General features: G+C 29.8%; 1 protein-coding gene across 2 annotated transcripts in view; it reads left to right on the top strand.

Annotated features, from left to right (window-relative positions):
* The window catches only part of LOC111026186 (adenylate cyclase type 5), a 125095-nt gene that overhangs the window by 17818 nt on the left and 93073 nt on the right, over window positions 1–14204 (top strand). The window lies entirely within an intron of this gene.

Raw genomic sequence — 14204 nt, 5'->3', positions numbered from 1 at the left:
ATACTTAAATATAAATATAAGATGAATATATTATGCTCTTCAAAAAAATCATAGTCCATAATGAAGATCCAATAAGAAGGAAAACTCTCCTGTGGTTATGAAAACACATGCTGTGTATTATTTTTTTTTCACTATTTGGAATAAAATATCAATCAGAGTTTCCGGTAAGTCATTAAATTACTGCAGGTGATCGATGTTGTGCATTTTAATAGGCACTTAAATATAATATTGTCTGATACTATCTTAATACTGTTTAGGTGTTTGATAAAAATAAAAGACAGTAATAATTGCACACTTAATAGAATACAAATACAGGACATTGTGCAGAATAAGAGATTTTACTAAATAATTGTACATATTTTTACAGTTCTTACAATTTTTAGTTTTATCTATAAAAATGACAAAATTAATTTGTTAGCTCTTAGATTAGAAACGTAACTCAAACTAAAGATATACATAATTTTATAGTAATGGTATTGGATAGCCTAAAATACCTACATTGTCTAGTATTATTCTATCATAAACATATACGGTAAACATAAATGTGATTTGAAATTCAATGATATAAGACTGTGTTAACTCTAAGTTATATAACTTAGAACGTTATAAAAAGTTTTATGGATTTGAGTAAAGATTTATTTTTTCTTGATATTCAAAAAGGCGTAAAGTGTTTGTTAAAAAAGCTAATGGAATAGAATTTATGTTACAGATTTATTCAACTATTCCTACTCTTAAATAAAATATAAACCTGAAAATACATTACCTATCGAGTGCTCGGTGTTTTTATAGATGTGAAATTCGATATATAACAGCTAAACTCATTGATAGTTTTTGAATTTATTATGTTCGAAATACAGAGAGTTAGTATTAAATACTGTTTTTGATCACGCTTCTATTATTTCGTTGAAATATGTTTGTAATATTGTGTTATATTTGTATATTGTATATTATCATGCAATGTCGACGAAGGCGAAAAATGGAAAACAAAATATTCGAAGTAAAGTTCAGATGTATATAATATACAAGACGATTTCCAAAGTTATTCTATGTACTTTTAGTATTCATTTAACTAAGATTTTCAACGTTTATTACATATAGAAAGTCAAATGAATATTTCGTCCTATCCCAAGGTGCAATGTTAGTAACTTTTGTATTTTTTTTCATACGTTGTTCACAACATTAATACAAACACAAATGATAATGTGCAGATACACAATACCGACATAATACACATATTTAGTATAGTATCAGTTTAGTTTTCAGTTTATTAAGCTTTAAAATCATCAGTTTTGATTTTATTTGGAAAGTACATGTGTGGTTAATTTAAGCAATCATAAATATCAACGTATCGATTTTTTTTAATTTTCAAGTTTTAAGGAATAATTTTATTCATGATATTTGATTCATTATTCCCAACTCTATACATTTTTCACTAGAGAACGATGAGGTTACACACTCAGTTTTCTATATGTTTACGTAGTATTGATACATTTATAGTTTGGTTTCCTAACAGCGGAATTCTCACATGAAATAGAATACACTTTTATTAAAATTATAATTATCAAGTTTTAAGAGATAATATACGTCGTTAAACATAACAATATCGATTCTTATATTTAAAAGGTCATTGATTGGTTTTTGAATGTGATGACCTCTTAGAACTCTAAGACACTAATGCAGATAATGTATTACCTATATAACGTATGACTACATGGGATAAATATGCCCATTACTAAAATTATAGTAATTTTGTTTTATTTTAGTCAAATATGTTTTAAATTATTTTTCTTGGACAGTATTTTGAGATGTATGTACTAATCAATTAAAACAACTAATTTGTTATGTAAAATGAATAGTAATATTATATTTGATTATAATTAGAATATTATCTGAAAGACGAAGTGTAATAAAATGTATTTTAAACATATTTCCTTCCAATTTTCATTTTAATTTTTTTCGTTGTACGGTAAATCATATTTTTTACTTATATGTAAACTTTCAAAAATATATAAAAAACAAAATATGCCAAATATTCATTATTTCAAAATAACGGGAAAAAATTATTGTTCGTTACTTTTTTATTCTGAATTTTTATTAAAACTTTAAAAAAAAAATACGAAAAATGTTGTCATTACATTTTTAAAAATTTAAAAACTTTTAACTATATTTTTTTTATGTTGTACAAAACTTCATAAAATAATATTACAAAGATAAAATGTATTTTGTTTCATTGACCAGTCTTCCAAGAAATATATTGTTAATAAAGTATTGGAGTAGGTATGCGTATAATTGCTATTCGAATGCATTATTATTTTTTTCATCAACTCTACAGGTAAGGGTCAGATTATAGTCTACATTATGATAGGTATAAAAATATGGATCGCTGTCGGAAATAAAAGTTGATAGATTGACTAATCAACAAATATGTTATAAGGATGAATAAAAATAATGGTAATAATTTCTATATTTATATTAAATATTAGAATTCAACTTGCATTTAATTGTCCAACAATAAAATCTATTACTTTTGGAATCAGTTTAAAAGTGATTACTTTTAAACTAATTATCAATCTTCAGTTCTATATAAAATATTGCAATAGGTTATAACTTACTACTTACAAAAAACAAAATTATAATAATAAGTTACCTGATTTAAATTGTAATTACAAAAATTATGATATTACTTAATATATTATATAGGTAGGTACTTAAAAAAAATCTATACAATTCTGGTGGACGATCATTTGAATCCAAAATACGCCGAGTACAATCAAATATTGGTAAAAAATAAAAAGATGAAAATCGTATTTATTTTTCAAATTGTTTATAAACTCAATGATTTTCTGTGTGGTTTTCTATGTTTGATTTCCGGATATATGGCTTTAAAATTAATTAGATGTATTTTTAGCAACTAAATGTCCATAGTTTTTCTAAAACTGATTTACGTAGGTATTATATTATGACGTTTTCATGCTACGCATCAGTCATAATATATTCATATCGCGTGGCATGTCATAATGTGAAGCATCATTAAAACAAAAAAATCATTACAGTATTTATAGATACATGGTAATTACATTTTCTCGCATCTTTTATCAATATTATGGCACCAAAGATTTTTGTACAGTTTCCAATTTTTTGTTAACATAACTACATCTACGTAGGTAAACCTAATGATTTAAAAACGTATCATTAAATTATCATAATTCAATACATTGGTCGTTCGACTGATATTCATAATTAAAATTCTTTAACATATGTATTTTAAGTCCTTAAAGTAGTTATACGTATACACTTAAAATACATTGGCGTAGTCGGGATTTTACTTTGGTGATGGTTGTTGATAATTTGTTACATAGAGTAGGCTTAACTGTAATACACCCCATTTTTATATTGAACACATTCAATCATTTGACACTTTTACAGCAACCTTCAAACAAATTACAATTTTAATACTTAATTGCGTGTTGTGCAATATGTTAAAAACAGTATTTCTTTAAGTAATCCCCTCGTCAGAACCGCACACTGCAACATTGTTACGAGTTGTCTATAAACCTAGAATCTTTAATATAAAATATAACTGTGATGGATAATGAACATTTTTTTCCATCGATATTAACATGCTTACATTTATTGGAACAGTCTGATTTGTTTAATTTTGTCCATACATATTTAATGTTTAGTTTCATGACTTTGGTCATTCTTCGTTCACGCACTGGTTTACGATAAATTTATTCCAGCCTACTCGTATCACTGTATTAGCTTCAAGTATTTTTGTTTAAAATCAAATATATTTGATGATTCAAGGAGTTAGTTTGACATGCAATTTTGTGCCTATAAATAATAGTGCTTCACTATATTGAGTTATGTATTCAAGGCGAAAACATTAGTTTCGGAAAAACGCAATCTGCTTCTGACAGCTATTTTAACACTTGAATTCTTGTTATAATTTGTACATCAACCTGACCATTGTATATTGTTTGAGTAATTTAGGTCAAAGAAATATTTGATTCTTTAATTTATTTAATAGACGTTGCCTGAAAATATATATAATATTAAACAATATTTGTTTAAGAATGACATTAAGATGGAGGAAAAAATAATATTTTGTTTAACAGTTCAATTTAATTGAATAACTACCACAAATAAGCTTTTTTTTTCTTATTTTAACTCGTATTTAATACATTTAGTACGTTCAATAAAATACAATTCTATTAAATTGTGGTGCATGAATCATAGTTTTTTAGGGACCATTTTCCTTTAAATTTGGTAAAACTATAAATCAATTTGAAAATAACGTGCAAAACATAATAATACTCTGTTTAATATAAATGTATAATTTATTTAGTTTTACCCGATAATAGGTAGGTACTCGATAACGAAAAACGGAATATTAAAATAAAATCCATTCAATCAGAGCGTCGTTATTGTATTACATTTTATTTGCTTACCAGCTATAAAAGCTAAAGAGAAAACAATATTTATCGAATAACAATAATACTATAGTTCATTAAATATTCTGCAATTCGGGAAATATCCATTAATAAAAATTTCTCAACCCTACAACATTTACTCGCATTAGTAGCCCATCAAAATGTACACGATGAAATAGTTGTGACGCTAGATTGTCAAAATAGCCGCTGTGTAATATTTAGTAGGTATCGAATCGTTATTACAAACAAGAGTAGCTGGTAGGTATATTATGATACAATACAATCAAACGGGTACTTAAATGTTATACAAAATAATATATATGTTATATATATTTGTTCCGGGACCATTGCGAATATTATTTTTGCTTTGAAAACAGACGTCCGAAACAAAAAATAAGCCGATTATTATTATTTACAGTCAGCTCACGTACGCATCTTATACATTTACAGAAATTGATTTGTACGGAGAAGCGAAAATAATATGTTAATAACTATGATAGAAGGTAAACAACTCCGAAGATTGTGTATAATACCTGTTTTTATTTTCATACCGAATACATTTTGCCTTTGATAAAGTCGGCAGTTTAAACGAAGAAAAAGTTTCGATACCGCACGTGATATAGAGAGTCGAATGTGAATTTTTAACGAGTTTATTGCAAAAGCTTTTTGCCAAAAACAACACACACCCGGGAATTGGACGTTTGCGCGTTTGTATATGTTCTACGTGAGCTCGGGAAAAAACCTGAAAAGTATTCAATCAAAATCCCGAAACAAAGTCGCGGCATCGAACGACAAACACGTCAGGGAAATAAATAAAAACAGCCGGGCGCGGAAAAGAACGAGACATTCGATAAGTGTGGGTACACACGCTGCTCCAACAATAATAATATATACCTACCCGCATACACACAAGGCGGGCTCACCCACGGCATAGTCGGCGCGTACAGGTTGTGATGTTTGTCTGCATTATTTTTTTTTATCCGTTTATAAGGTGTGTGCGCATGATAATAAAAAATATATTATATGGGTAGTCCCCGGCGGCCGATCTCCGCAGACCCGTGATCGAATATATCGAGGACAGTCGCAAGTGTCGCTCGGCGGCAAAGTCATCATCACTGCGACGTGTCGTGTGCACCCATCGAGGGCTACATCGGTGGGGGGGGGGGTGGGGTGGTTTTCTCGAGTATATTATTATAACCATTCGTATATACAATATTATATGGTCGTATCGATGCGAGCCATGCACACACACCCTCCTCGCCCGATATTGCGATATGATTTATACATAGTAGTAGTGTCGTAGTCGTCTCGGATTTAATTCGTCGTTCGGCGTATGAATCTTGTCCGCTTCAATTCTCTGAGGTGGTCGAGTGTGCGATAATTATTTGCAAGTCGTCACTGTCTCCCCCGGTGCGAGGCCCACCCATTTTCTCACACACCCCTTCCCCGCCGTACATACGACACAGGCCACTTCCGCCGGCGGCTCGTCGTGGTGCGTAACAAGTCGAGGAAACCGTGTACATATATTATTATTATTATTATTATTATTATTGTGGGTACGGCCAACGGCTGCTTGTCGGATTCGATCGTCTCACGTGCACGCCACACTGCGGAGACGGCGTCATCGGAGACTGCAGCAGATAATGTATTACATATTATATTATCGTGATTAGAATATAATAATAACACGATCTGTACAATATGCGACACGACGTATAATAATATTATAATATATCATACCTACCTACGATATTATTATATAGGTGCACGCACGCAGTGGTGGAATATATTATTATTATTATATCAAACTTCAGAGCAAAGGTAATATATATGTATAACGTCGAAGGTACCCTGTAAATTTGATTCAACGTGACTTTCTGTCTGATGTAGCGATGTATCTGTGTGCGCATTGGTATTCGTCCATAATATAGGGGAGAGATGAAAATATCCAGGGTACAAATATTCGAGAAATAATCTCCTCGAAACAACATGTATAAATTACATCAGAGGGTAAAATATGTATGAGCCAAATTTATCCGAGAGAACAATATGGATTCAGAGATTATATCCATAGCAAAAACATTATTTTCAAGATTTATTAATATGTAATGCATAGAAAACACGGGTAGATGTTATTATGATAAATATTTTTTATCTGCATAATATGACGTATTAACTTACAAGGTATATAATGGCTTATATTATCTACTTTCAAAATTAAATTCATGTCTTAAAAAACTTAAAGCAATCATAATAATAGTATGTGCATATTAAAGAACTCATCCATCGCAGAAGAATTTCAACGTTATATTAAATAGGCCTACTCATACATTCGCTTAATTGTAATATTAAGTATGTCACTTGTTTATTAAAAACGTGAATACAACATTCTTTCACTTTTTTTGCTACGATTGCATGATCGAGATATTAAACGCAAATTGTGACTAAAATATTAGGAATGTTTATTAACCCTACATTTTTTTTTTCCAGCACATTAGGAACTACTTTAAATATATTTTTATTACGATATGATATTATGTAACAATAATATTATATGTGTTCCGTGAACATTTTTTCCCCATTCTCCTTCATATTATTTCACCAGATATTTTTACTTAGATTCAGTGGCTTATCCAGGGATACTAACCTCCCCCCTCTATCTACCACTTATCATATAATATGTGCATTGTATAACATAATACAGTGCTATAGCAATTTATATGAAATACGTCGATGTAGGTAATTCGTACACAATTAATGAATTATTGTTTAATATATTCTATGATAACAAGATCTTAAGATCCTTATTACTTTACTGATTAGATTCGTGTACAGTTGCAATAAGCTTATCGACGCGCATACAATCACGTACGTCATACAATCTTATTTCGAATAATCCGAATAATGCTCAATGTCCAAACCGTGGCAGAAATATTACTATGACGATGCCCATATTAAATATTTTAAAATATTATCATACTATTCATTGATTTTATATACTCTTGTGATTATAAATACACGATCGATTCGATTTCTTTTGTCTACCATTTTCGTCATTTTTATTTTTATTGTTATTATTGTTATTATTATTACTTGCTTCTGTAAGGGATTACTCCGCAGACGTTTTCCGAAGTTTCAAAGTCATATCACGTGTCTCCTCCGCAAGTCACTTTCTGAGGTGCCGGCGGCCACGTTATATAATAACATAATATAATAATAATACAGTTATATAATAGTAGGTAGGTACTTGCTAAAATTGTTGGCGGACAAACGCACACCACGTAATCCACACGTCCATACACATTTTCGTCCACCATCACAGCGGATTTGGACAAAACTCAATAGTTATCAACTCGACTCAATCGAAACGACTTAACAGGATGTGATCACAACATAGGTACTCCAGTTTAATTAATTCCCCGTAGGAAACTTCATATAAAATACAGGATACGAAACAGAGTATACAATTCATTCACGTCATTTTATGCATTAACAATGTATTTATTCAATTCTATACACTTAAAGACCATATTTTCAGGCACCATATACATACATACCATTTTATGAATGTCTTATGGCGACTCAAACTAATCACATAAGAGTAGCTTTTTTTGTGAATTGATAAGGAAATCATTTTTTTGAAAATGTTGAAACATTTAAACAGAAACTTGAACAGTAAGTAGTTTCTGAATTATAACTTTATATACTTACCTACTAATAAGGATATCAAACCTTAATAATGGGTTATGGGTTTACATCCGATATAAAATACATATTATAAAGTTTTATGTTTAGTCTAGTACTTATTATTCAAGTTCAAATTTCAATTTATTTTCCTACATCAACAGTTAGAAAAATTCGTCTTCTTAACAAATTACAGTAAAAACATTTGTTTGTAACTCTACAGGAAACTCATTAAATGGCATAAAAATAATGTAGTGAATAATGATTCACTTTCACTTAAAAACTTTAAATATCAGAATTTGAATAATTTGATTATTAAAACGAATAATGAGTGCGGTACGCCCGGTGAATAATCCTGTACGTTATGTTTTGTAGGTTCCAACGGTACCATTTAAAGTTTTGTATTAAATTGAACAAAAACGAGCTGTAATACATTCACGTTTATCTCGTTCGAAATCAATAAGACTTACTGCAGCCTACGGTCGTCGCCGCAATAATAATAATAATAATACTTGTTATTGCAGGATATACCTTATTAGGTACGGCGATATATTATTATTGTTGTAACCGCAAAAAAACTAAAACGATACTATTTTCAAATAACAATCGTATATAATATAATTGTACTTACTGTATTATAATAATAATATAGAGGTTAGGCAATAATACGTCAGTGGGCGCAGATTCGATCGACGTGTGCATAGCATGTGAAACGTAACACGCGGGGGCGTCAATTATTGTTTGTCAAAAATAGCATGATACGGGTAGTCATGTGATACTGCATTCGTGTATACATAAAAAAACAATAATGATATTACGATTTTGGTGACTATTATATAGTTATAAGTTATTGCTACCATTACTCTGACTGTGTCATTATTTATGTTCATATTATTATCACGAGTTTAATAAGCTATAGGTGTATTTTAATAATATACTCATATTGAACTTATATATTTTATTTTGTGTTCGATATTGATAGTATTTTGTTATTTTAATTCCGTCTTTCATACGTGCGACGCGATAACAATATTAAACAAAGTATTTAAAAAATATGTAAATAAACGTATCTCTATTATAATATGATATCTCGAAGTGAAAAAATGCAATACATTTATGATCTGGGTGCTTATAATATGATGTTGAAATAATGAACTGATTTGATGGATATCTATAAAATAATACTTTTATACAGATGTGCCGGGGAGGGGTCGAAAGTATTTTTATTTCGGTGTCTTCGTTCGACTTGAGGCATTGCAATACGTGCCGGCCGTATAGGTGCACATACGGATTGTATCATAACATAATAATAATTTAGAGTCTCGTGAGTCGACCGGCATCGCTTGTCACCCGACGACGTCTGGGTCGGAGAGCAAACACCATGGACATAATTAAAAATCGTCTAAGTGCTCCGGAAGCCGTCTGCCGATATATCCGGTGAGAAATCGAGAGGGTGACGAAAGTTTGACAGAGTGTTTTATTACGTCGCGAGCAAGACATCGCCGAACAAACAATTCGGCTTCGCAGTCGTCGGCGTATATAATAACAGCAGTCGGATGACGACGCAGAGTTCGCCGTTTCAATTTGCGCGGTGGCTTAAAATCATAAATATACGTATTCCTCCCTCGACGATCGTTGCAGTCGGAATAACCGCCCTCGTCGTAATAAACTTTTCGTCGCCGAAATACAATAATACCATATTATTATATTTGAACAAATAACGCTTTGTCGTGTATTCGTAGTCAATAATGATGACGATAACGATGATGGTGATGATGATAATGATGATGATGTTGTTGTTGTTGTCGCTGTCATTGTTGTTATTATTAAATCAACGCTTTGCCGGTCGTACAGTCTTGTAGGCCGTATTATAGTAATAATTATTTGGCCCGTTAACGAATATATTCAAACATGACATTCGCTTATGACAGATTCGAATGTCTGTCAAAGACGTTGTAGGTAACCTATGTTCCTACCTATTATATTATATTGTGGTACTGCAGATGGTTGGGTTAAGTCGATCGATGTTGACAGGTACGTACGTGTTGTGATGATTTATGATGTCTCATCAGAATGATATTCTAATTCATGGTAAAAAAATAATTAAAACTATTACATATTTGAGTCGATGGATATGGTTACCGGTTCCGAGTTTCTTCGAAAGATTTCTTTTTTGTTTTATTGTTACACTTTTAATTAAGAATGAAACTACTTTTTTCAACAATTAATTCTGAAAAAAGTCGAAACACTTAATCGGTTTTTATAATAATATTAGGGTCAGCGATACTTAAATCTCGTCGGCTGTTTCGCTATTAGCAACGTCGTTTCGTGCATTTTTTGGTATTAAATTCATGCGTAGGATGGCGTTGATAGTGATTTTGTAATTTTTTTTAAGACTTGATAGCTTCCATAATTTATGATAATAATGTTTGAAAACTTAATTTTTTTTTTATTATCGTTGTTTGAAAACGGATCGTCCCGTTGTTTCTTATAAAGCATTTAATTACATTTTTTCCCGCTATCGATTATTAGTATCTCCTGCCGTTTAAATTTAAAAATAATAGTAAACAAATATTGAACGAAGCCAACCAGTGCTATATGCACGTGATAATGATAATATTATAGTGTTTTAGCGATAGGTATATTTAAACTGCAAAACGCTATTACGTTAGTACTTACTTTCCTACCTACATATTTTACATTCAGTAATATATTTTATCCGTTACCTACAAAACTGCGTGTGATTTATCTTTCCATGATGGATATTTTAGAAAAACGAACATTTTTCATTTGACCGGAAAGGAAATATATATAAGTTTGATACACGTGTATCATATAATGTGCATTACGTAATATTTTATATATATATGTACCACAGTTTGGCAGAAAAGGGTAGGGCCTCGATATGGTTGTCTAGGGACTGGACAGTGCCTTAATCGTAAGACGAACCCAGTTACATCCCGCTGGGGTGCGGTCACGCGAAGTTGGCAATGACATTTAAAGAGATTTAAAGGACCCCCGTATTGCACGAACATAACCGTGGTATAGACACTAGACACACAGCAACGGTTCGCCGTACAATTTCAAACCCCGACGTTGTCCATCGGATTTTTTTTTTTTCATTCAACTCGAATTCCATTATATTACGTGTTCATGGTTAATGTATATTTTTCTCTTACCTCGGTCCTCTACCACTCCCATTTACCGTTCTACATGACGAACGGCTAGCCTGATAATTTCTCTCTAATAAAACCGTTTTTATTTTGTTTCTCGATATTATCTTTTAACTACATTGTATTATGTTTTCGTCTTGGAAATTACATAAGCTCTTTATTTTGTTCTGCTTAATTTACCGCCGCCCAAATCGAACTAGTTGTTTTCTTTTTAATCCCGTTCCTTCAGACACAGCCTATCTGCTGTCCGTCTTTTATAATCCAATATCTTAATTTAATTTGCATTTAGTATATTTTTTATTTTTCACTACCAAAGTACCTAAGATTTACGACATTTATTAGTTCGTTTTTAAATTTTACTTTTTTTTCATTCATCGGGGTATACTTAATACACTTTTTAAATTAATTTTAACATCAGTTTTGGATATTGATAAATACACAAAAATTGAGTTTTACATATGAAGTACATATTTTACATGTTTACCAAAACAAAGATAAACATACCACTGAACCTATGGGTTAAATTAATTTTCGTCCAGTGCCTTTAATTTCAATATTTCATTGATGTCAAATAACAATATGCATTACTCATTGTTTTCTCTAATCCAGCTTCCGCTAAACATATCTATTTAGTTTTGTCCGGTACCTAACAATATTAGGTACCTATATAATATATAATTTATATACATATACACGTGGATTGTGGGTCTATAGTATTGTTTATTAATACTTAATCAATTAACATTTGACGTGTCGCATTTTTTGTTTTTCATCATCATTAATCTCTTTTCACCGTAAATAGCCAATAGATGGAAAATCAATAAAGTTTGAAATCATTATTGTTAGTGATGGTCAGTCTGGTCAGACATAGTAACGGAAACGGAAAACTACAATTTATTTATTAATTGCTTTATAACTTGTAACTCAGCCACTATACAATAACTTGTGGATTATTGAACATCATATTATTAATAATACCAAGTAGTGCACACGATATTAGGAATTAAAAAAAACTTTTTAAACTGAAAGTGATGAAATAATAATTATACTTCTTCTTCTTTTATCGATTCTCTATTTGTTAAATTATTTAGTAGTTAAATACTAATAAACTAATAAAATATAACTATATAGCATCAAACAATTATTATTTATAAATTGATGCCAAATGGATTTTGTAAGATTTTAATATGTTACATATTATTATCCAGTCTGTCGGTTGGTATAACATTTTGCTCATGACTCACCCATAGAAGTTTATCCATTGTTGGTATTTTGTTTAAAAAAAAACCAAATCATAAATCAGAGTATTTTATTATTAACTTGGTATTCTAAATGAGAAGTTAATTCTATCCAATAATTTATGGACTGGTTAAAATAAACAGTGTGGAATGAACAGCATTTATTGACTTTGTGCAAAAAAATATTTTTTTCTTCATACAATAATAAAAATTATCCACTCGATAAATGCAAACATATGAGTACGTTTGCAATAATATATATTCATAATGGAGAAAAAGTGAGAATATATATATTTTTAATTGTTTTCAGGTGAAAGTGATTTTGTTGAATATATGATAAATTATTTGATATTCAAGTTACATAATCGATGAGTGAAAATCTATTTAAAAATCTAAAAATTACAAAATTTATTCTTCGCTATAATTTGATTGGTTAAGTAAACGAAATAATATCAAATACTGGGGAAAACGTAAAAGTGGAACTGGAATATTACCATTTGTAACTGTTATATAAACATTTGTTATATAATCACAATATATATATTTAGCATATGAGTATACAAAATGACAAGTTATAATAACAATAGATTGTTTTAAGTCATAACAAAACAATTACTCTTAGAATATAATTTAAAACTCTTTTTCACTCATATCGTCATATTTATTTTAGTGTAAGTACCTATACATTTTTATTTTTTTAATAAATCAAATAAGATCATAATAATTAGGTAGGCTTGTGAATTGAAACTTTCTTTTTTTTAATTTTAATTTTAATAAAATTCTTATAATGGATATGAATATGAAAATTAATTTTATTATTATTATTAAGATATAAACCATCTTTACCTTTATAAATGTTGCATACAAATGTAATATAATATTTTAATATGACACAATCGAGGAAGTCATCCATTTGAGATAATACCTCCGAAAAGTTATCTACTTCTACGATTTACAAAAGTAAATGGTTCTAATGATTCTAGACTCCAGTTGCTTATAATATAATATGCTTGCAAGGTTGTTCGTCAAATATACAAAGTTGAATCCACAATTTTCATTTAATCAAAAATTCATTCATGTCTGTTTTAAGTACTGTGAGTGATATTTCACATTCTCGCGTTAATAGAATAGCGTCTTTTTACTACTGGGATTTTTCATACCTATCTAGTATATTATAATTTTTTGTATAATTTATAAACCGAAATAGTCAGTAAAAGTAAAACAACGCTCATATTAGTATTTATAATACAACATAATGTGAGAATAAAATTATAGTAATGATTTAACAAGCTCAATAGATGAACGTGTAATGTGCATAGTCGGTATATGTGCAAAAAAAAAAAGAATAGGAAATTGTTTGACTTACATACTTACATTTAAAATGAAAAAAAATACAGTTAATATTGCTTTTTCAATTCGAGTTTCCATTTCGCCAAGGGTTTACACTGCAAAGTATTATGTTCATGGTTTTCACAGGTTTTCGCGATTAATGATCATAGAGTCTATTAATATCGTCGGGTGGTTTTTTTTTTTTAGTTTTTAATATAGTGGTATCATTTTTTAATGGAACGTTCTTTATTTAGTCCCAACTCACATATTTCATATTTTTTAGTAGAATAGGAGTAACTATTATGAATAACTACAACTGCATTTTGCGATAAGACATTCGACAGGTT

Source organism: Myzus persicae, unplaced genomic scaffold (genome assembly GCF_001856785.1).
Source record: "Myzus persicae strain clone G006 unplaced genomic scaffold, MPER_G0061.0, whole genome shotgun sequence".
Lineage (NCBI taxonomy): Eukaryota > Metazoa > Arthropoda > Insecta > Hemiptera > Aphididae > Myzus > Myzus persicae.
This window is presented reverse-complemented; position numbering and strand designations above follow the sequence as displayed.